The 21,553-nt window shown below is 43.7% G+C and overlaps 1 protein-coding gene across 1 annotated transcript in view; it reads left to right on the top strand.

The window, feature by feature from the left end:
• Window positions 1-21,553, top strand: part of LOC138261246 (E3 SUMO-protein ligase KIAA1586-like) — a 318,042-nt gene that overhangs the window by 272,620 nt on the left and 23,869 nt on the right. The window lies entirely within an intron of this gene.

The raw sequence follows: 21,553 nt of genomic DNA, 5'->3' as shown, positions 1-21,553 counted from the left end.
GTCTGTGTAGGATGTATGCAGCAGATGGTTCCCTTTCAGGATCTCGAATCCAAACCCCTTAAGCACCATCAAAATACAGTCCTGGCGCAGGCTGTCAGAGGCCTTGCCTATGTCGTGATAGGCCACTGCGGCAGACTCTTTACTACCAAGAATGCCCACCGTCTCAACAAAGAGCCTTCTCATGCTGGCCGATGTGCTGTGTTCTGGCACTAATCCATGTTTACCTGGGTGAATCAGTTGGGTAGGGCTTGTTGTAGCTGGGTTACATTCTAGTTCAACATGGACAGAGGTCTTGTTTAGAAGGTCCTTTTAATGGTTTGGGCAGTGTTATAACCGTGGTTTCTGCAGTGATAAGGGTCGACCCCTCCACCGCCTCAGTGATGTGTACAGCTCGAGAAATCGTATTACCTGCAGTGCCTAAAACTCCAGACAGAATTCCATGGAAGCAATCAGATCTGGGAGTCTTGATCCTCCCCAGATCTTTAAAGTCAGTCTTACCCAGAGAGACCAGTAACGTGGCTTCCATGTGCCCTCCTCGTAGTGCTGTGAATGTGCCTTCAGCTATGTCATGCAAGAAACTCATGATCTCTTGGGCAGTTCTCACACAGTGTTGCCTATAAGACACTGTTGTAGTCTGCAACCAAGAAGTATATTTCAGCTTGCAAATGTGTTATCATTCTGTCATCTTGCTTTGTCCCCTTTGTCTCACCTTCTTCTCAAGTATTCCCAGTAATTCAGCCTCCTCATGCCTCCCATGAGATTGTGATAGTCAGATCTGTAGCTTTGAAGTTCCCTTCTTAATGTCAGGCATTGGGTGACAGCAGTCTGTTTTTCTAATGTGTAGGTTTTATCAATCAGTATTTTCCCCTCTTTGATCAGTGCTTGCTTTACCCATATGAGGTGCTGATGCAAATTCCCCTTATGACACCTTAAAGGCTTCCCATAATGTTCTAAAATCCTCCACTGAGCCTCACCATGTCAAGAGTAATAAGCTTCTCCGTCATTGGGTGTTGACCTATAAGCAGTGTTGAGAACGGATGAGGAATACTATTATTAGTAGCGGGTTGGGGTTTGAAAAGGTCTTGAATAGGAATTAAATACTGCAAATCCTAAGACCCTGTTGCGCAGAGTGTATGAACATGTCTAACCAGATGTGCAAGTTAAACATAGATGAATAGAAAGAGGAGAATGGGTATTTCGTCTCTGTTGTGTGTTTTTGACCCACATGTATATCGGCCCTAGGTGTGTGCCCCAAACTGTAAAGTCCTTAGCTAACTTGTGCTCTAGAGCACTGTGAACGAGGGTGTGACCTATCCCGCTACACATTCACACACAGTTAAAGTCATCCACCCACAGCGCGTAAGCATGCAGCAAATGAGCTATTTATTTGGATATTGACTGTAGGAAATCTATTTTCGAGGATTACAGGGCCAAGCGTCAGTACAGCACTAGCTGTTCCCCCTCCTGTTTCCCTCCATAATTATGTACCCTCCTTCATGTGGTGTCACCCACCCTCTCATAAGGTGCAAATGAGAACTGAAAGGTGTTCAGAGCCAATCTATACAGGAACATGGCACTATGACTTAGATCAGTAATATGGGTCACTGCAGTGCAAATGGGATGTCAGCTCATTTGAGAGTGCTCCCGAGAGTCATCAACACCTTCCCACCATACGCAAACCTGTGCCTCCACCTGGCTGTTTAACCCAGCAAATCCATACAATCTAAGAGTGGATCAATAAAGGCTCTTACACATCGAGCTGTATGTCATCTTACACTCTTTGGCAAAGATGGTTGTCACAGTGGTCTTCTTATTGCCTACAAGGAAAATCAAAATGTGCACATTAGATTTGCCTTGGTTATTCAGTTATCAGGTAAGGGTCTATAGTCATCAGTCATAGAGTGCATTATTCACACCTCATTCAGGCTAGACCCAATGACAACTAGTGTTTCAGATCCCCGCCAGTTGAATCACCCGAGGACTGGAGCATAGGTGCCCTTCCTGTAAACCCTGAGGTTTTTCCTAATCCTCCCTTTCATTTTTAGGTGGGTCTCTCATTTCTCTAGCCTTAGGGATTGACCAGTAACAGGTTGAGTCAAGCTAGTCGGTGGGATGGAAGGGGGACTAACTTTCCCTTATTATCCAATGAGTTTACCAATGTCCAAGTACTCCAGTCCTGTGATGAAATCATATACAGTATATTCATAGAAAAACACAAAAGTTAAAAGTAACATTTTAGTTAAGGTACTAAGAACTTAGGTTGTATTAAAAAACCCTAGAAATTCACTGAAGAAACCAAACGTTAAAGTGACTTTATACTTTTTCCTCGTACAATTGGCATGAGTTATAGAAACCTTTGGGCATAAGTTATAGTTTCTTGAGATAAATATAGCTATAACTGCTGAATTTGTAGGGTTTTGTGTGTGTAAATTCTGAAACTAACTATAATGTCCCTGTAACGTTTGTTTTTTCAGTGAATTTCTAAAGGTTTTGAGATTCTATCTCCTAACTATAAATCCCTGTAACCTTTGTTTTTTTTCAGTGAGAAAAAAATAATATATATATATATATATATATATCTGTTAGTGTTTGTGCACTATTAGTGTTTGTGTGTGTCTGTGTGTCTGTATCTACATACACACACAAGCACTAACAGCAGGAAGAATTCACAATTCCTGACCAATTAAGGTATTGTACTATCAGCATGACTTTTCTTTGGAGATTACAAATACCAATGAACGTAGACTAATCAAATCATAGACTCACACCTGTTTTAGGATATATACTAGTTTAAGGCCAGCCATGGACTGCATAAGATACAGTAATCATAAGACCCAGAATTACATGAGGTATGCGATCAAATTTAAATCAAGTATTTGTATACTGGTGTTCTCTATTTTAAGAATATACTATAATGCAGTAACACAAATACCAAGAGGGTAATAAGAATGTCTGACCCTATTGCTTTCACAACACACTCACTTCCACCTGAGTACAGTAAGGATAAGGAGCATACATGCAATATTTTAACAAGAATACTGTGTTTTCACTAGAAGCCCATCATAATGTGTCTAAATATGCCAGCCTTGAGAAAGCCCCAAGCATGCAAGCCAAGAGGGGCACAATACGTGCTGGCTGTGCTTAGATGACGGTAAACAATAACAGAAAAGACCTGCAGCCCACAATATCCTTGGAATGTCATAAGGCTTGGACAGCAATACATGAACTGATGAAACGCACACCCTAATAATTTTCTTACCATTATGAAGGCAATTTATATAGTTCACCTTACTGTGAATCACCTATAGTAAATGAGAATGATGGACAGCATTAGCAAGAAATGCTTTTTTTCATTAATACTAACTTTCAAGGTTTGATTACCAATCGTGCTACTAGTAATTTTACTATTAAGGTAACACAACGGAAAGTGAACACACTTTGAGAAATAAACACTCCATATGATTAAATTGAGCTCATCAGAAGGTGCAGTAGGCTAAACCCTTACACGAGGGTAACCTTTTCCCAACACTCTTTACGATGTAAAAAGTGGTATTTGTGAGTGGGGGAGAGTGCATCTGGCTGGTTCTTGCTGGCTGCAGAAATGCGCAAAGACCATGTCTGACCCTGGAAATCTGCCAGCCTGAGGCTCATGCCAGCCTCCTGGTCGTCCTCCAGTGACTGGAACCCAGGATATCCCCATCAAGCATGCCGGACTCTGCCCCACTCACACCATGAACACGCCTCTGTCCCCCTAGAAGGGTCTGTCCATTCACTGGAAACACAAAGGTCCTTGTGTGACAGCAACTCAGGTGATCAGGCGCGTAGAGTTTCTTGCATTCATGTACGTTTTCTTGCTCATTTCTTTACTTTCAGCAACTATTACCTTGAATACATCCTGTTTGGAAGCTATTACAGTCACGCCATTTGGTTGTGACTTTTCTTCATTTGTTCTGGGGCGCACCTATCGATTATCTATGTCCTGTCCTCTGTATTTTTGTTCTTGAGGGCCTGATCCCATTTCAGTCGTGCCTGAGTTCTGAAGCCTTTGCTGGAACAAGAGCTGCTCATCTTCTTGGGTCGGACAAAGTGTCACACGGTAATCAATCCTGGAACTGACCAGCACTCCTGTCCTGGCGGCTCATCTTCTGAGACACAAAGAGCCGCAGATTCGGGATCATGTGGTGAAAGCAAATGATGTAGGAAATGTACTGAAAACACTGCTGTGCATAGACGCACAGGGAGGCAGTTATACCAGAGATCAGAATAGGGTTTGCTGAAACACAAGAGGAAGTGAAAAGGCAATGCCCATCTGGAGACATGAGGAGGGAGAGAAGGGATGTGTTTGTGTGTGAGGCTGAGTGTTGGTGGTGGCATGTATGCCGCCCACACTGTAGGGACCGTACCAATGTGTGCGTGGTGTGGGGGCTGAATTTGTGTTTGTTTCGGCAGATGGTGCAATCTGTTGGTGCTGGCAGTAGGATGGTGGGACCGGTGCTGCTGCACCAGGTGCTGATCTCGGGTAGTGCCATTTTTCACCCCCCCCCCCATAACCTCAGCTCGCCACTAAATTGTCAGAGAGTAGAGCGTGACGATCCAGGACCTGTCTCATCTTCTCTGTGCAACTTACAGGGCTGGACTGGGGACCCAAAGCAGCCCTGGCGAATTTTGTCAGACCAGCACTCATAGGGTGCATAGCGAGCGACCCTGACCACTGCAGTAGGGCTTCGGGTTCTCCACCACCCAAAAATGTTTTGGGGAAAATGGCAAAAACGGTTCATTATAAAATACATTTTTCATTATATATTCAACTGTATTAATTTTTAAAGCACAGAAAATTATGATCTTACAGTGCACCAGGACACAGTAGTCTTTACTGGGGCTCTTCAATGATGCCCTCCCCATCACTCTCTAACAGTGCCTCTCACATGTATTTCATTTTGTTTTATAGCGCTTCTCTTACCAGCATAGGATGTTGGAGCACTTTACATGACACACACATAGTGAGACAGTGAATCATATGTGTATAAATCAGTGTATAGAAAAAGACAAAGGGGACTACAAGTTGTAGGATTCACATCATCCATATTGCTAGGCATTTTTTAAGAGTACTTGGGCTGGGGAAGCATAAACTCAGGATTCAGAACTTAACACAATGGTTAGGGTTGACTTTACTAATACGATGTATTTCTACTCAAACAAAGCTTTTGTAGCAAAAGTAGGATAATCATAGATTGGAAATAAAACATGACTTTCTAACCTGTACCATGCAGTTTGTGTGCAGCTCTTTGATGGCAGTTCACAGCTCCCTGCAGTGCTTAATTTGTGCCAGTTGTTTCATGTGCTGGGCACCAGCACTTAATTGTCAACACCAGCACTTATCACAGTGTGCCACATGGTGGCAAAGACTGTGTGATTTAGAAATGAGCACAACAGCTGTTTATTAATTCAATATATTTAAAAAAGGACAAATCCCTGCATCCCAGGCCACCCTTATAGTGTTGTGGCACCTGGACATGTCTTACATGTAGAAGTGTGATGGTTTGTAGTTGTGTTGGTACTGTCATTGGCAGCACTGGGAGGGGCAATGGGTGGTATGAGCTGTAATGGCCTTTTGACAGGACCCTGGCACTTAAGTTTTTACAAACTAAGCACTGGCTCATTGTGCTAGATTATGATCGTAACTTATGAGCTGCGCAGTAATAAGTATTCTCTCTGAAAAAGTACTATCCCACTGAGCTATGCAGATAAAATTTTGTTCTGTGATCTGTTTACTACACGTTCTTTGCAGAAGGCATATTAACCCTCTGCGCTAACTTAGATGAGTGATGCCACTAGGCAAAGCCCAGATCTCCCTCCAGTAGATGCATTAATCAACTGTTGGATATATAAAAGGAACTCTGTGGTGTGTTTAAAACTGCTGCACTGCAAAAAACACAAAATAATTTTTTTTAAAGCCCCCAGTGACAAAAGCAGCCCCCTACACTTCTAGCCTCCTGAAGAAACGCTCCATGCCCGGTCAGGCCAGTCCAGCCTTGGCAGTTTATCTCAGTGACTCACATAAATATGACCCACAGATGCAAAAAAATCTAACTTTGTTACAGTTTGCTATGCCCTTCATGCTGGAGCAGTTTATCGACTTGTGAGAAGTGACGGAACTGTATAAATAATTATGGGAACTGTGACCCTGTAAAGAATGTGTGTGGGGTGAGTGAGTGTGGAAGCAGGATCAGATAGGTAACTAAAAGAACAAGATATTCTATAATTATTTTGTTGGCCTTTTAACTACAGATAAAATACATATATTATGTAATGCACACACCATAAATAAAAAATAAATGCAAGTTATAGTTATCTGTGGGAAATGCATTGATCTACTAGGAATGCCGAGTGCAATCACTTGAGAAGTCTAAATGTGTAGCCAGAGGGCCACTGACGTGTATTTATAGTGCTGTGAGGGCAGAAAGCACAGAGAATATGTATGTCATTAGTTTAACGATCTATTACACAAATTATAAGCTAGGCTCTGTGCATTACTACATTCGCCACTGCACTGATGAGGCCCCTGGGCTGGTTGCTTGCGACACTCTGAGTGAAACGCACTGTATTACACATACAGACTTGTATGATTCATTTTCTCTGAATAATATATGTATGTGATGGAAAGTGCTCTGACACTCTATATTAAGGTGAGAAGAGCTATAAAAGAAAATAAATGTGAGAGAAGGGCTCTGGAGAGATGAAGGGCGCAGTTGGTGGTAATCTGCAGAAAGAGGTCATTGGGTGTGCCAACAAACATTGCCAAAAGTCTAACGCTATGACACGCTTACCTCGGACATGCCAATCATAATAATGTAGTACCACAAGGGAGAAAAGAAACAACAGAGCACCTGGACCTCACAAGCCTCTGGAAGAAAGGGACACAGGAAAAACAAAAAAAGGAAAGCCCACGCAAAAACAGAACATAGTATATCTATATTTTTAGTAATGTCTGAATTATATAATTGATACAAGTATAATCAAATAATCATGTAAAAGAATTCTACATGCCACACACCAATAAATTTAAAAAGTTGGACAACCAAGAGATTTGTATATATATATATATATATATATATATATATAATTCACTGAAACAGCCAAAGGTTGCAGGAACGTTATAGTTAGGCTCTGAATTTACTCACACAAAACCATAGAAATTCAGCATTTATAGTTAGAGTTCTTTCGAGTAACTACAACCCGCGCCCTAAGGTAACTATAACTCGCACCCTCGCCATGCACAGTTGTCTCATCAATAATTTTATTGCAAACATTGCAGTGATAATATAAAAGATGGCATAGAAGATGACATCAATGATATAATATGTGGAGTAACTAGATGCGCGCCCCCGCATTTATTATAATTAAAGCCCCGGGGAGGTGGTGGTCCCTGGAGTTGTGGGGGGGGGCCAAGAGTCTCACCCCACACTCAAAATTATTAATGCCCCAGACCTGGTCCACCCGGGGGCCTATCAAAAACAAGTGCAGTAGCCAGCGCTTCTTTTTTTTTTTTAAATGTTGCCACAACTTCGCCAATATCAGAATTTCGTGACAATTAAAAAAATATATATACTTTTTGCTCTACTCTCCAAAGCTAAGGGGTCAGGGTGTACCTACCCTGGCCACTTTTCTTTTTTTAACTTTTTTACTGGGACTCCGCTGAAGCGAGTACCAAGATGGTGGCCAACACTTCCTAGTTTGAAGTGTTGGTGGCCAATTAGAGCTGTGTATTTCCTTACACAAGCTCATCTTTGTCCGCGAATACTTTGCAGCCAGAGATGTAAATATTTGAATTTCACTAAATTTTTCAAAAACTACTGAACAGATTTACACCAAATAAGAAAAAGCATAATGTGACTACCGAAATCTAGCTTTCTGCCAAATTTGATGTCATTTTGTCCAGTGGTTCGGGTAGTTGTGTCTAAAGGTCCTATGGGAATTAACATGGGAAACACAACTTTTTTGATCCCCCTTTTCCTTGACGCTTGCTTCACGGATCACCCCAAAACTTTCCGTGCGCAACAAGAATCACTGTGACACATTTTTTGGGAAAATGTTGTGAAGATTTGTCAAACGGTGCCAAAGATATAGTCAAAAAACGTGTTTTAATGGAAACATGGTCCTAACTATAACTACCTAGTGGCAAGCGCCACTAGGTCACATATATATGTGTGTGTGTTTTTTTAACAAGTAAAATTTGTAGGAAGTTCTTTGCTTGTGTAAGGTCCTTTGTGATATTACAATGTGTCCCAATCTGTTTGTTAGAAAATCTTCAGCAGCGCACTCTGGGTGTATGCTGCTTCATGGAAAGGCATGCAGCACCCATTCCAGAGGCACTGGACTCATTCCTGCAGTCTGCACACTGGCACTGTGGCCCAGGGGTGTGCGGGGCACGCTGCCCCCAAGTTTTGGTTGCCATTCACTACTTAACCAGGGGTTGTGATCACCATTTACCTTGCTTCCACTAGAGTCTATGATATCCTTGCTTCTCCATTGGCTTTGCCCATCAAGGACCAGTGGATCTACCTGCTGCTCTGTCACGAAGTGCTTCAAGCCACCTGGCTTCGGAAGAAGGGGGCATTCTCGGTCTTCATCCTCATGTGTGTCCCAAGTCACCCCGCGTGTATAGGCACGCCTCACTACACTTTAGAAGATGCCCACGACACACACCAATTAGATTGTTACAGTCTCCACAATGTAAGTTTCACAAGGCGCTTCTTTAACCATCCTAACCTTAGCGCTTTGAGGCATTTTTAGGGAGGTTAGTTGTGCTTTACCAAAAACCCTCCAAATAATAAAAAACAAAAACTTCCTGCCCCTTCACCTCTTCGTGGGGTCATGAAACATCTGACACCTCATAAGTGGATGACACGTGCTCAGTACCCTGGGGTATCTTTTGCACGTGGCATGCTTGTATAGTGAGAGCATGCGCAAGAGCAAAGGAGAGTCCTACGTCCCATGGGATTTGCCGGCTTGAGGGGACGCCCCTTCGGGGAAGTATGTGCGCTACCCTTACGCTCGTAGAATTCATTTTGCACATGGTGTCCTGCGGGGCAGGACTGAAAAAAAAATCATCGCTGGCAAATTTTGTCTGGCACCCCCTTAGTGTACCTAGCGAGTAATCACAGCAAGGACGCCCACCCTCTGAAAAAGAGTGTTAATATTTCTTGGAAAATTCCCTGCGTAAAGATATTTCAACAAACTGGAAAAAAAATTGCATTTTACAACACATTTGTCATTGCATATTCAGATGTCATCATTTCTAAAGCATGGTGACTGATGACCTTGCTGTGCTCGCAATACTCAGTCACGGTGAGTACAAGGAGAGCACAGGCAGTCGCGTGCAGAACACGGCGCTCTGTCACACGTCTGCGCTCTATTTGTCTCTCCTCTGCTCGCTTAATACCACTCTCTGTTGCACCCGCCACTACAATTTATTTCCTCTCTTGCTGCGTTTATTTACAACAGTAATTCGCTTTGCTTTCTATTTTATGTCCCCTCCTCGATTTCTATCTATTCTGGATGTGCTGCAGTCTCACTGCACTCAGGCGTCACCGGCTGCTTTCTCTCAAAGTCACCCCTTTGATAGCTCTTCTGTCTGCATTCTTTGCCTGCCATAAACTATGCTTTCGATTTCTTCCCCTTTTTGTCACTTTTTAATGGATCCCGGTGCTATTCATTATTAGAACCAATTTCAATATTCTATTACTGAGTAAAGAGAAGGGACAACGAAAATACGTTCAATGCATCTAGCTCAGCAAACGCCCATTTATTAGAGCTGTTGTGTGGCCTGAAAATGTGTGGGCTGTGGCCGAGGCAAGGACTGAGAATGAAGGAGAAGCAGGGCTGGTCGGAGGAACCAACTACAGCGCTGGTAAGAATCTCAAAATCAGACCCCCTCTCATCATCTCCCCCCGCAACCTCTCTTTTCGCATCCATCTATTCTCTCTCTCTACTTCTCTCTCCTCCCACTCTTCTCCCTCTCTGGTCGTTTCTCTCTAGATTTCACTCCCACCTCTCTCTTAAAGCTTCCCTGTGCTTTCTGCACTCAACCTGGGTATGCTGGGGAAGCATAGGGGCACCACGAGTGGCCCTGGACTTTCAAAAGTGTTTTCCAAGGGCTCCAGCCCACAGGGAAAATGCCCTTCTCCATAGGAATAAAGGGTCGAGCTGGCCCTGAAAGGAGGGATTGAAAAGGGACACTTCTAGCCAGCGGAGGCTGTTTCAATCAATCAATCAGGGATTTGTAAAGCGCGCTACTCACCCGTGAGGGTCTCAAGGCGCTGAGGAGGGGGCAGAGGTGGGGGGGGTGCTGCTACTGCGCGAACAGCCAGGTCTTGAGAGGTTTCCTGAAGGTAAGGAGGTCTTTGGTCTGGCGCAGGTCGGTGGGAAGAGTGTTCTACGTTTTGGCGGCGAGGTGCGAGAATGATCTACTGCTGGTTGTAGCTCTGCGGATGCGTGGGACGGTTGCGAGGGGAATGGAGATGCGGGGTCGGGGTGTAGAAGGAGAGCCGTTTGTTGAGGTATTCTGGTTTGGTGTTGTGCAGTGCTTTGTGAGCGTGGGTGAGGAGTTTGAAGGTGATTCTCTTGTTGACTGGGAGCCAGTGCAGGTTTTTCAGGTGGTCTGTGATGTGGCAGTGGCGGGGGATGTCCAGGATGAGGTGTGCGGAGGCGTTCTGGATGCATTGCAGCCTCTTCTGGAGATTGGCCGTGGTTCCCGCATAGAGGGCATTGCCGTAGTCCAGTTTGCTGCTTACGAGGGCTTGGGTGACTGTTCTTCTGGTTTCGGTGCCTTTGCCTAGGGTGAAACCTCTTATGGCTGCAGTCAATGGTTCAGGTGAGAGGTCTTCTGTCTGGTGTTGTGGGCTTCTTTCAAGATCCTTGAGCGTGCTTTAAAAACCTTTGGGGAATATTTAAGAGCCCCTAGCGCCACAGGAGAGTCACTTTTAGTGGCGATCCAGTGGCGCTATGCCATGCACCATATTTACAAAGTGGCGTTAAGCTACTTTTTGTGGCTTAATCCCACCTTGTAAATACAGCCCCTTCACACCGAGCAGTGCCCAAATCTGATGCCACCCCAGGGGTGGTATTAGATTGGCACAACAAGGAGAAATGCTTTCATTTCTTCTCGATTTTTGCTCTTTCTATGTGTGCTGCATTTTGCAGCACACATAGAAGGAGAAAATCGCCATTGAAGATTGATTTTGTGGAGTAAGGTGTCCCTTCCTGCACAAAAACAATCTCCCCCTCAACACAGCCATTCTTGCACTATGGTGCAAGGCTGGTTGCGTTGGCGCTGCAGCAAATTTTGCACCGGCGCAGAGGGAAACACAGGGGTGCGCCGTATTATTGTAAATACGGTGCATCCCTGTGTTTTTAAAATGACGGTGCGCGGCGCTGCCAAATTTGGTGCAGCGATGTGCACTGTCATTTTAACTTAAATCTGGCCCTTTGTTTTTGCAATTGGTTTTAAACTCTGTTGAGCAGGCAGCAACCTCCATGGACCCCCAGCACCACAACCAGCCACCATCCTTTCCAACCTCCTGGGGAAATGCTTGGTGCCCAATATGGCCAGTTCAGCCCTAATAAATGGTATATACTTTAAGTGGAGAAAAATCCATGCTGTTCAGCAGATGAATCGCAATTATGAACTTGCTGTACGGCTCTACTTTAGTATGTGCAATAGACTGATTTGCCTGCTGCTTATCACATACACATGACTTTATAGTGTTTTTTGTACTGCAAGTGTTAGAAAAAAACTCTCATCTTTTAGGGTTTTTTACTCTAATTCCTATCCAGATGTATCACTTGAAGAAAAGTGATCTGTGCCCTACGCTACTTGCTTCAGGCCAGCATCCCAAAACTGTCAGTCATTGCCATCTCATAACTCACATAGTGGCCTAACTTCCTCCACACCATGATTCAGAACCCCAAACACCCCTGGGTAGCCATTTCATGACATGTGCATTATAGTGCCTTTACGATTAGGAGTTCAATCCCTCACCCAAAGGGCATCCATTTTAACTCGCAGTTTGACACATTGTGGGACACATTCTGCTAGGAAACTGCGTATCCCACAGAGGTCTAGTCCTTTTATTCCCAATAAAAACCCTAACCAAACAGTAGGATTAAGCCTGGTCCATATAACATTAAATAAATGAGTTGACAGGTTGAACAACATTGTATTGTGGAGGGCTCCTCCTCAGTCTCACATGCTCATAAGGGTCATGTGGTAGCTATGGTGTGATAGACCCTAGTTCAATAAGGAAAATAGGCATCTAAGTAGTGAAATGCAGCAATAATCAGGGATCAGTGAGCTCTCCAGACCACTGCATATGCTGCCTCTGACTAAGGGCTCAGGGTGACGGGAGCCAAGGCATTGTGCACTATCGCAGGACAGCACAAACCCCGGATCAGGGAAACACTATGGGGTCATTACGAGTCTGGCGGTCATTGGACCATCAGACTCGTGGATGGTGGTCTGACCACTGCCAAGGCGGCAGTCCAAGCACCACATTACAGCCCTGGCAGTCGGGCCACCAGGGAAGTGCCAGCTCCACCAGGGTCGGAGATCCCGGTGGTCTGGAGGTGGTGGCGGTCCTAATCCGCCAGGGCAGCTCTGCAAGGATTACTACCCGCTTCTTCACCAGCTGTTTCATAGAGGTAGCACTGCCATGTAAATGCTGTCAGAGAACGGGTGCAGGGTGCCCCCCTGGCCAGCACCATCGCAATGTTCACTGTCTACTTTGCAGGCAGTGAACATTGCGAGTGTGCTGGTGCACCCTGCTGGCTAGAGCATTGCCGCCGGCTCAATTACGAGCCAGAGACATTTCTGTAGCCTGTTTCCCACTAGGCTAGCAGGTGGAAACTCAGGTTTCCACCCGCTGACTTAGTGGGTAACTCTTAATGGGGCCAGTGGGGAGGTAGACTTTGTGGCAGCAACCTACCAGTCAGAAGTTCGGCAGATGGTAAAAACCTTTTGCCGAACTCATAATGACCCCCTATGTCTCTGTAAAATATAACCTTATTGCAGCAATTTAAAGAGTTTCATTCAACATTCTCTAAAAAAATATACATTTAATTCTCAGGTGTATTGCGTAGTAAGGATCGGCATCACTCATATGACATTCTTACAGACTATAAAACCAACTTCATAAACAAATGCTTTGTAAAGTTTGCGAAGATAGATTGTGGTCACTGATTCATCCACAAGCTTTAATAACCTCTCTTTTTGCAATTGGTTTTAAAGCAATCTCAGTAGGCAGCTGTCTCCCCAGTCTCTGCACTAAAACCCAACATGAACAAAACTAGCCTTCACCCTTCAAGCCTCCTGGGGAAATGCCCAGTGAACAATAGAGCCAGTCTGAGCCAGGGGTCTTGCTGAAGCAGGTGCCTCCTCTGTTACTAACCCGTCTTGGGAATGTGAATCCCAGCCCTATTGGCGGTTGTGTTGCAAGTATAATTTGTACACTATGATGCTGTGAGTTGGTGACAAAAATAGTAATACTGAGCAACAGCAAACTGATCTAGTACTTGAACTCATGACTTCTGTATCTATGCAAAGTGGCAAACGCACAGGCCCTAACTTAAATCACGTAATGCACATTCTACACACATGCCAACATTTTAGAAGAGGAAGGTGGGAGATTTAAAAAAAAAATCAGGAGAATCTATTTCTCTCATTACTTCTATTGAGGCCTGAATCGGGTCGGTTGTCATGTTTGGGTCTTGCAATTTTGCTGCTGCAGGATCGAGTATCAGAAATGCAAATGTCCTTTGTTTTTCATTAGCTGTCAGGGGCATGAAGTATGCACTATGACAGGCACAGAGAGAGTGACAAAAATGTTGTGCACTGGCGGCAAGAGCAGGTGACTGGCAGTGCGTACTCTGACTCACACAAGAGCGGACCCTGGTGCCTGAAGCCCACCGAGGAATCAGGTTTTTGCCTGAAGGAATTGGGAGGCTATCCTTGAAATCAGTAGTCTCGCACCTGAATCAGAAGAGATGGCATGTATGAGCCTATGTTTTGGTCCCATCCTCTACCCTCAAGCCTCGTCGCCTGGCAATGTGAGAAGGAGGGGTTTACACTTGTGAGCCATTGGCTCCCTTGTTCATGGACCAGGAACTACTAATTGCCCATTATTAGAGAATCTCTTGAGATCACTCCTTTTGCTAAGTAGTACTTGAATCTTCCACACTCCTTGTCTTCGCTTCTCCAGCCCTTTATTTGTGAGTATCTCCAGAGATATTCTATAATTAGATGAAAGGGACCCTTAAAGAAGACAGGCTCAAGCTTCGGCCAGGTGCATATTAAATTGATCCTCTGCCCTCCAACCAAGAAACCCTCTCAAATATTTCCAACGTGGTCACCTCAAAGAGCAGAAGAGAAAACAGAGTCTAGTTAAATTGTTCCTGCAGTTGAACAGTGAGTGGTACTCCCTTTATGTGTATTTTGAGGGCACATTAAGAAGAGCCTTGGGTTATACGTGGAATCATATCGAGGATGAAGCAAGGCACAGATGCTTATCTGGATCCACTTTGTCCTATGTATCCAGGATGTACTAAGTGTCTTCATCTCTGGAATGTGTATGTAGAATTTAACAATGTGTATATTCTCCATCCCTTCAATTACTCCCACCACTGCAACAATGTGTTTTATTATGTTTTTGTTTGGAGTACATCACAGTAACAGCTTGTGTTTATCTTCTGAACTTTAACTTAAAAAAGGGTACAGTAAAAGTTTTAAAATACCACTGCATAAATTAACCACGTGTAGGACTAGTTAAATAGGCCTAATGTCTTAATTTAAAGTCGGTGTCTGCGTCGCATCCGCCAATACCCACTGAATACAGCATACTGCCAACACCTGGCTCCACACCACATTTATAGGTGGAGAACCACTGTGACCCGATGGCAGAGCCTAGATGCTTCAGCCTTCGGAAGCACCTTCTCAACAGGCTGCCTTAGAACTTTTTGATTGATTGGTTATCCGGATTAAAGTAGCCCTATTAACCATTTTAAGGATTTAAACCATGGTGGCAGAGGTGTACCCTCACTATATCTCATGATTTATACAGCATGACAAACATATTGCATCTAGTACATCGATTTATACACGTCACTGCATGGTAAGTATAGGATTACAGATTAAAAATTAAGAGCAGTAAATATGTACTTACCATAATGATTTTGTGGTAGGCGATGTAATGGGTATGTAGTGGATATGATATTTGTGTAGGTCAATATTTATGACTTCCATGTAGCATCATACAATTGCGCCAGAAGGCTCACCCTGTTTCTTTTCTCCTATTAAACACTTGTCCCAATCGCTCACCCTTTCTTCTTACACACATCTTGGGGAACTTTGTATTTAGTGGAAGACTTCACCCTACCTTTTACTCTACCTATTTAGGATTAATTAGGTATAAAAAACGTGTTTCCATGTGTTCTGCAAGTTTTTTGCAAACATTGTGTGAATCTCGCTAAATATGTAACGTTGTGGCTGATGACACAATTTGCCTTGCATTTACTTGAACACACTAATATCAGCACGATTTTTTAGGGCATCATCATTAATAACTCCCATCCGTCAGACTTACTCACTTTCTACTCATTCACGCGTTGTGCAATTCTAAGTTACTTAAATAGGAGTAACTTTGAGGTTCTTGAGCTGCATGCCTAACTCGGATATTACCAGATTCTGAATTCACGTTAGCTACTTCTGCCTCAATCAGAGATTTTTCCAGCTATAAGTGAGACTGCAACTTGGAAAATCTTAGTGAATCCGGCCCTTCTAGCTTTGTCAATAATATGTTATTTACGCATGTGCAAAGTGATTTTTTTTCAAGCCACTTACACTTTCAAAAAATGTGTGAATTGGATCCTTCGTCCACTAAAAAGAAAACAGACCCATCTGAGAAGTTCTGACTATTTTGTGTTAAATGTTACAGGAACAAAGATGTGGTGTGAGTGGACGAAGGATACAGATGTGTGATGGCTTGTTTTGCCCTGGGCTAGAATTTCCATTGACCTAACACAAGAGAGTTACTAAAGGCCAGACCTTTCAGTCAACAGCAGCTGTGTATTTTTAGAGCTCCTTATCTTAAAAGTGTTGCTCTGGCCTTCTCTGTCTTTGGTTACAGACATTTGCTCTAACGAGGTTGACAAGGCCCTCAGAGCACGTTAGCTCAAAGTAAGTGCCTTCAAACAGGTGCTCAACATTTCCCTTCACCATCATGTCCAAGGTGCCCTGCTAATCTCTACCTCATGGTCATTAAAGAGCTGGGCCTAGGATGGAGATGTCAAACTGTTCATGTAAGTGAACAGTAATTGATATAAACACTTTGTGTATGATAACAGCTTAAGTGGAGCATTGGTTGGCCTTTGTAGAGCTAATTAGGAGGCAGAAGCAACGCACAGATGTTTATCTGCATCCATCTGGACTCAGTCTGCAGTAGATGTACAAAGAGAATCAGCACGCCATAGCACCCTTATTGGTGATGCCTGTAACCATAAATTAATTTATCTTTTACTATCTGCAACCCTTCAACTCCTCCTCCACCCCTCTCCTAGCACTATATTTTTTATGAGCTAGAGTGCAGTCGTGGCCTTTGTTTCCGAAAATCAGCGAGCGAAAGAAGCGAGTAAGCTCAGCTTTTTCTAGGTGTATATTTTGAAAATATATAGGGCAAATAGTGTATTTTAAGGCATTTTTTCATGTAAATTTGCATAAAATCAATATGTGCTTAAAAGGCTGCCCTTAAATATTCAAGTACTTTCATAGTGTTGCAAGCCAATGAAGCCTGATGTTCCCAATGATTTGAACCCATGTTTTTAAAAACATGCTTTGGGTGGGTGCCTATATAGCCTTGTAGACCACAGCAGCAGACTATACTGACCATAAAAGGTCCGCTCCAGCGTTAAAGGCCCGAGCTGAAGGCGAGGGTCCTTAACAAGGGAGCAGAACTTTAATGCTGGCTTAGCCCAGTTATGGAGGGCTATAAGGCAATTAGACCATTCTGCCACAAGAGGGTAGAATGTTCTAACAAATAAAACAGAGGCCTCACGGAGCCGAGGGGATTGAAATCCCCTCGCGTTCCGTGGGGCTTATGTTCAAAGCAACAGCTGTGAACAAAAACATTGGAATGTTGGAACTCTGGGTTTCTACCAGCCATTAGAAGCCCAAGCACTCCATTATTTTCAATGGAGCTTCCAACATTCCAGTGTTCTAGTATATCAATAATTACCTCCAATGTGCCTGGGCCAGCATTTTGCTACAGGAGCCGTAAATGCAAATATTCACCTCCAGTATCCCAACACCACCATTTTGTAATGGGTGTCTGTGATGGCATACTCTTATTCTATGATGTCATTTAGTTCTGGAGTGTGAGTGATGTTATATCATTCTGTTCACCCTTAATGGTGGACAATGTGTTCTATTAGAAAACATTCAAGTATTATTTTATGCACCCAGTGACAGTTACCTTCTGCTCTCTGATCCCTTGCTGTAGCAATATTCACTATATCTTCTCTTCAATAAATCATCAGACATTCCAGCGGAGCTAAGGATGCAGATCTTTATCACTACATTGTCCAGTATGGTAAGTATTACCTATGGCATGCCATTGGCTACATTGTGCCATACGTGCCACATATGCAAAGAAAAACCTATAGTATGCCATTGCTAGTTCTTTTTTCCACAGCTGTTGGTTGTGAATTAGGTCCACTATGCCAGGGCCAATGGCCGACTCGCAAGTCTAACACACTCATGCGCACACCAACACATTCTCTATCTAGGGTTCACTGGTGTGTGCCTTATATGTTATGTTGGGTCTCACGTATAGTGACGGAAATACGGATACATACATGTAAAGCACTTAAAGTGTAGTCTGTTATTGAAATGCGGAGTCTCCATTTTGGGAAATATGAAAATAACTGTAACGCCTAATTGGAATTTTTGGGAATTATGTAAATTTATGAGACCGTAGAAAATATGAATGTGAATATTTATGAGTATTCTTGTCAATGGAATTAGTAAAGAAAAGGAACAACATGATATACAACCTGATGTTACTTATCTCTTTGTGAAATCTGCGTACCTAATTGAATTACTCATATGGTTATACTAAATACCAGTCTAGTAACTTGATGCATAAGAATTGAGTCTTAGTGTGCCTCACTGTCAGTTTGCGTCACATTCTCTATCACTCATGCTCGCTTACATGCACTCACTCACTGACACCCATTCTCACTTCTTTACCCTCAAAGTTATTCTTTATCATTCACTGTCCTTCATTCCCACTCATTCAATTCACTCGCTCTTACTCATCAAGATTCAGTCTCTCACTCACACTCACTTTATTCACTCTTTCTCTACTTCTTCATTTCTCACTCACTCATAATCACTTTCACTCACTCACTCTCATACACTAATAGTTACATTCACTCTCACTGACACTCATTCTCACTTACTTAGACTCCCCAAGTATTACTCTGTCATTCTCACACACTCTCACACTCATTTGCACTCATTCAGCCTCACTCACTCTGTTACTCACTTGCACTCAATCTTACTCTCACTCTCTCATTTTCTCTCAGTCTCACATACGGTCACTACCTCAGTCCTTATGTCTCCCCCAACACACACTTTCACTCAAACCCATATGCTCACACTAAAACAGATACATGTTCTCTTTCTCATACAAACACACACACACATGCACACACACAATGTTAAATCATTTTTTAAGTACCTCAGCTCAGATCCCATTTTGGCTGCTGATGCTCCATTGACTACTTCCCACATCAAGACTTACTAAAACAAGAAAGTGAAATCTCGAACTTGTGCAGTGCATGTTCTGGCTGTCAGCCTCTTTTGCTTCCATAACTCTGTGACGAATTGGAAAAGCGTTGACAGGCTGATTGGCGTGTAGCCCCAGGCACCTCAAAGCTAAAGCTTCAGGTGCACAGGGGTACCTTTACCAGTTATGCTGCAGTATGCCACACACGGTGGTGGGAGGTCACTCAGGTGTAGCAGGCAACTGAGGCATGGGCTAGATTTTGCGAGCCTTGGACAGTCTGTGTAATGGCTTGTGTTGGCGCTGTCATGAACCTGTGCAAGCCATCTTAAAGATGTCACTGTTTGCCTCAGAGTGCAGCTTGGCCTTTACCTCCAGAAGCCCTCAGCATTTTTCCATAAAAAATGGGTAAAAAGCATGAGTCTATAATATACTCTTATTCACTATTAGTATAATAGAGAGACAGAAAGCATCATGGACAGAGGCCCATTGCCCTTCATAGCGGATTTATGACACTTTTGCAAGGCCTTACTTATGAAAGACTCATGCTGCCCCCATGCTATGGTCTTTGGGAAGACAGGCCCAGGAAAGAATAAATGTATTTTTAGGTTGAAGCCTACCAGATGGCACAGTTGTCTGGTTTGCATGCGACTTCTTGTGGGCATTCTGAAAGCTTCCCAGGGAACTTATTCAATCTATTTCTGACTATTGCCTTTGTGTCTGTAACTCACATTTTCTTGCTGTCTATTTGCTGGCTTTATTTGTTTTAGGCTGTCCAACTTCAGTTTATTCCTCCCGTTGCCCAAATCTTGTTTACTGTATTCTTCCACAAACTCGCTTTCTGTAAACAGCCCTTTAAATCTTTTTCCTATCTTGTCACATTTGCTGTGCATTCAAAGGCAGAGGTCAAATATCAACAGACTCTGTCTTCTGAGGGAGCTTGGGATTTACTTTTCTTACTCTGACTTCAAACTGAGAGTATTTATGTGACAATCCTGCCGAGTACCCATGTGAGAGGAGAAGGTGTAGGGTGTTTTTCTAGCACACATAATAACAAATGAACTATGCTTATGTTTTTTTCTGTAATTCTGAAGTGTGGTGAAAACAAATATTTGAATACGGTCAAAACACATCATTAGACTAGGTGATGACATTTTCACACCTTATCCTTTGTGCGCATTAAAATGGTATTTCTGTACAAATGTAGTGGTCATTTGAAATGAAAATGTGTAGTCTGTGATGGCAGTGCGCTACCACACCATGCATAGTCTACACTATGCCACTCTGTGGCACTCCACTCTATTCTTAGACACTCCACTCTCCTCTACCACATGCCACTCCACTCTACGCAACTCACTCCATGCCCCTCCATTCTACGCCCCTCCACTCTACACCACTTAACCCATTCCATTCCAATCAACCCCACTCCACTCCACTCAAATCCACCCCACTCCACCATAACCTATCCCACTCCACTCAAGTCTATCCCAATTTGCTCCACTCCACTTTGTTAAAATCTATTCCATTCCAATCGACCCAACTTCACCAAATTGACTCCACTCCAATGTACCCCACCCCAGTCAATAACACTCTACCTCGCTCCATTCTACCCCACCAACTTCAATCTACCACACTCCAATCTAATGCACTCTACCCCTATCTACCCCACCTCACTCCAATCATCCCACCCCACTCCAATCTACCTTACCCCGATCAACCCTGCTCCAATCTACGCCACTCTACCCCTCTCCACTACGATCCAATCTACCCATTCCACTTCAATCTACTCCACTACAAAATACCTGTCTCCACTACAATCTACCTGAATCTACCCTACTCCACCCAATCTAGCCCACTCCAATCTATTCCACTCCACTCAATCTACCCCACTCAGTCAACCCCACCCCAATACAATCTACCCCACTCCACCCCAGTCTACTCCACCACACTTGGATCTACTTCACTGTGCCAACTCTACCCCACTCTGCTCCAATCTACTCTGCTCTGCTCCAGTCAACTCCAATCTACCCCACTCCAATCTACCCCAATCCACCCACATCAATCTACCCAACGCCACTCCAATTTACCCCACTTTAGTCCAATTGGCCCAGGCAATTTACCTCACGTCATTCCAATTTATCCCACTCCACGCAAAACTCCACTTCAATCTATCCAACTCTTCTCCACTCTAATCTATTCCACTCCAGTCTATCCAACTCCTTCACAATCTACCCCACTCCTGTCTACCACAAAATTCTACCCCACTTCCCTTCAATCTACCACTTTCCAGTCTATCCAACCTACCCCACTCCAATCTCCCCCATGCATTCAACCACACTCCACTCTACCCAAATCTACCCCACTCCACTTCACTCCAATCTACCCCACCCCACTCCAAGCCACCCCAATTCCCTACTCCAATTTACTCCCGCCAATCTACCCCAATCCAGTCTACCCCTATCTACTCCACTCTACTCTGCCTACACCACTTCACCCCACTCCAATCTGCCCCAACCCAATCCAGCCAAGTCCACTCCAGTCTACCTCTTTTCACTCCAATTTATCCAATTCCACTCCAATCTACCTACTCCATTCCAATCTACCCCACTCCATTCCAATCTACCCTACTGTAATCCACCCAATCTACCCCACTTCACACCACTGCCAATCTACCCCACTTCACTGTTCCACAATCTATCTCGCTCCACTCCAATCTTGAC

Source organism: Pleurodeles waltl, chromosome 10 (assembly GCF_031143425.1).
Source record: "Pleurodeles waltl isolate 20211129_DDA chromosome 10, aPleWal1.hap1.20221129, whole genome shotgun sequence".
Lineage (NCBI taxonomy): Eukaryota > Metazoa > Chordata > Amphibia > Caudata > Salamandridae > Pleurodeles > Pleurodeles waltl.
The sequence above is the reverse complement of the archived record's forward strand: the minus strand, read 5'-3'. Positions and strand labels throughout refer to the sequence as shown.